Here is a 3,969-nt window from a genome sequence, read left to right as displayed (position 1 = left end):
TTGTGTCATACAATAAGGCGTTGCTGCAGTTCTAAAGAATTACTAAGGATATCCTACTCACCAAAAACTCGAGCAGACAACGCTCGCCCCGTTTGTAATGGAGGCGCGACTTTCCGGTGACATTTTGAGCTCTCTTGCTCGGTCAGCGCAAGCGAGGAGATTCAAAATATGACGGAAACCACGCACTCCCAAGCTCGCGCTCTTGGCTTTCCAGGTACTATACACAATATCTGATGTCGAGAATAAGAGTTCATCACCCCCTGACAAAAAAAAAATGATATGTCATCATGTGAAAACGCGTTATCATCTTTCAAGACGTCTGTAGTAATAGATCCCAGATTGCCTCACTAACGTCCCTTTGCACCGTCTTTTGAGTTAGCCACGCAGAACGTCATCTGCTCATTACTCTGAGTGAAGTATGACAGCTATAAAAACAATACAAATAAGTACCTTATACGTTGATTGTGTTAGTTTGTCAGTCGGAATAAAGCTACTTTGTTGTCTCTTGACTTTATCCAATATCCCCGCCGTTTCCTAATATTTGTTCATTTCAATACCTTACAGGCCCATGAAGGGCATTATGTAAAGAGGAAATGTATATAAATAATAAAGAACACGTTCAACAACTTGATATGAACACAAAATATGACATATTTATAGAAATTAATTAATTATAACACAATGCATTGCGGAAAACACAAACAAATCCACGCCGTGGTACAAAAAACATTAAAATAGAAACAAAGGTTAACAAAGTTTCAAATAATGAGAAATAATTTGACGAAAATGAAAAAGGTCAGTCATAGTAACAATGTTATCAGGAAAGCCTTTCCAGTGCACAATGCTTGAAGGTGAAAAAGAGCAAGAAAATCAAACTTTTGCAATAGGGGTAGTCTTACAAGCGTTATTGAGACAATCAGAAACGTTGGAGAACGGTGCGAGTAAATATGAAAGTAGTGATGAAGAATAGTAAATTTTATGAGATACAATTAAGACGCTCTACGCCGAAACTGTACAGGGTCATGGTGTTACGTTAATAATTGGAATAAATGAACAGCACGGAACGGTTTGGGAATGCTTCCAGGAATTCTGTTAGGTAAACGAAATAGAACGGTGCAGTGACACGTTTGTTAGACGTTTAGAGAGAAGGCGCGTTACTAAGATTACGTTTGAAGTAACCGAGGCCGCTATTTGATTTACAAAAGGACGTAATTAACGTGAACACCCCTTGAAAGATCAGATGTAATGTGGACGCCAGGTATTTATATGAATTGACAGTCTCAAGCAGAGAATCGTTAATAAAGTATGTCATTTGAAAGTTAGAGTTTGTAGAAGAGTAGAAAGTTGGGCTAGTTGGTAAACGTTGAACATGGTTAAAATCGCGCACAAAGAGACGAGGACTAACGAGGAAGGAACACAGAACACAGACAGGCGCGCACTCACAACTCCAGTATATTAAGTGAAGAAGAGAAAGATGAAGCACTATTTTTTACAGGGGACAGCGTCACCAGGGGGAAACAGATCATCCGCAGTCAAATGATCGCAAGAAGGCAACTTCTTTTTCGCTCAAAGCAACCGACGGCTGGCTAACGCAGCGATCGCTCAGGCTCAAGATGGTGAACGCCTCGAGCACCTCGCGCGTTTGTTTTTCTTTAAAGCGGCCAATGATTGATGTTTTTTCTAAAGATGGTGTGCAGATACAGGTTTTACAGTGCACCGAAAGGTGACCTCCTACATTAGATGTTAAAGAAAGTTTATGCTCTCGTAGCCGGTCATTCAGACACCGTCCCGTCTGTCCAACATAGCATCTTCCACATGAAAGAGGAATGCTATAAACAACGCCCGATGAACAGGGAACAAATGGCCGCACATGTTTTTTTGTGGCACGTGTTTTTGGATAATTTTTCCGCCTTTTCACGAACCTTAGAACAAATTTGTCGCATTTTCTTAGGGGCTGATAGTACAACGGGCACACCATACCTGCTGGCCACTTGTTTTAGGTTATGCGAAATTTTATGCAGGTATGGCATACCACCACCCGGTTTTTTTCGACGGGGCGCCTAGTTTTTTCACCCCCTTTTACATTCTTTACCAGCGCTCCTATCACTTCGATTAAGACTTGATTCGGGAACCCTGAAGATTTTAGTCTATCGGTCTGGCCCAAGAAACTCCGATGAATGGCATGTAAACATGACTTTTTTAGTGCTGAGGTGAGGCAAGAGATAGCAATGCCTCTCTTCACCACCTTGGAGTGCGAGGATGTGTAGTGAACAATACCTTTTTTGGAACGTGGTGAGAATGCCCAGCACAAGTGATCGGCGTGCAATGAGAGGAAAAGATCTAAGAATTGCAACGCCCCTTCGTTAGGTTTCTCAAAAGTAAAGGTGAGCCCAAAACCGCACGTATGAAAAATGTCCATAATCGTAGTAACTAAATCTTGATCCGCAGTCTTTTTGTACAGTAAAAGAAAATCATCTACATATCTGAACACGTTGGTGACAGGCGTGGACTTAATAGCTAAAGCAATGGCACGGTCGATTCTCGCAAGAAAAATATCGCTTAAGACTGGCGCTACACAAGACCCAATACACACCCCCGATTTTTGTAAAAATACCCCGTTTTGCCATCCAACGAATGTGGAATTTAAATAAAACTGCAGTAGTTCAAGAAAACTGTCTGTAGTCACTCCACTTGAGTTCCGGAAAGCGATTTCGTCTTGGGATTCAATGCAGGCCCTAACTGAGCTAAGTAAAGGGTCATGAGCAAGGGAATAGAAAAGGTCTTGTACATCTATGCTAAATGCACTGTGATTGGAAAATGCATTTGTCTTTAAGGTTTGAACAACAGTTTCAGAATTCTTACCCAAGAAGGGATCCTCAATCCGCAAAGCGGAGAGATGTTTTTGGAGAAAGGCCTACATCTGGCCTTGCCACGTACCCCTCTCAGTGACTATAGCTCGAAAAGGACAGGCTCCCTTGTGCGTCTTTGCACTGAAAAAGACCTCCAGGTGCAGTCCTTCGGCTTTTTTTATGTTGGCAGCCAACTGAGTCAACGACAAACTCTCGCAAAGTTCTAAAGCTTGTTTTCTAACCTTCTTCGTGTCTACTACAAGCGGTCGGAAGTTCTTTTGCATGGCTGTACAGGCTTTTTCATTGTAGATGCCTACAGGCATTATTACAAAAAAGCCTTCTTTATCGGATTCCAAAACACGTTGTTGATTGTCCACCAAAAAATTAACCAGCGGTCTAGGATCCGGGGACTGGACTCGTCTCGAGGCGGTAAGAGTGTCAACACATTCGGAGACACAACGTGGTCTAATTTCTTCATTTGTCCTGTACGCCACTTTCCTTGCCAATGTTAGCAGCTCTGGAGGACGTAGGTCCGGTTGAATGCTAAACTTGGGGCCAAGACCAAGGGTTTTTTGAAGTTTCGGGGGAACCTCAATATCTCCAAGGTTGGTGAATCGCCCAGACGCTGTGGCAGCTTTTTGCTTTTTGGGCAGATTTTTCCGAACTCTCTGCCACAAAAACTCGGTGACGTCACCCAATGTCTTGCTCATTTCTGAAAACAGACTACGTTGTTTTTCGAGGTTGCCCCCCTTGACACCACAGGCAACCCAGAGGCAGTCCTTGAAGAACCGGGCCTGACGCCAATACTCAGACCGTAAAATTCTGCAAACCCGTCTTCAGTGGCCCACCGAAGGTGTAAGAAAGCCACTTAAACAAAGAAGTTCAGTTGGACAGGTACCTTGTTTGATGTGGTATGATGCTACCCGGGCGCTGCACGCACTTTGGGCTGCCAGATTGACCAGAAGAATAGGGTTAGTGAAGGAAAGAGAACAGATGACAGAAGAAGAGCCCGATGTAGAAGAAATAAACTGTAGAAGAGTAGAAAGTTGGGCTAGTTGGTAAACATTGAACATGGTTAAAATCGCGCACAAAGAGACGAGGACACACGAGGAAGGAACAC

The sequence above is a fragment of the Ixodes scapularis genome, unplaced genomic scaffold, assembly GCF_016920785.2.
Source record: "Ixodes scapularis isolate PalLabHiFi unplaced genomic scaffold, ASM1692078v2 PGA_scaffold10__122_contigs__length_95168666, whole genome shotgun sequence".
Taxonomy (NCBI): Eukaryota; Metazoa; Arthropoda; class Arachnida; order Ixodida; family Ixodidae; genus Ixodes; species Ixodes scapularis.
The sequence above is the reverse complement of the archived record's forward strand: the minus strand, read 5'-3'. Positions refer to the sequence as shown.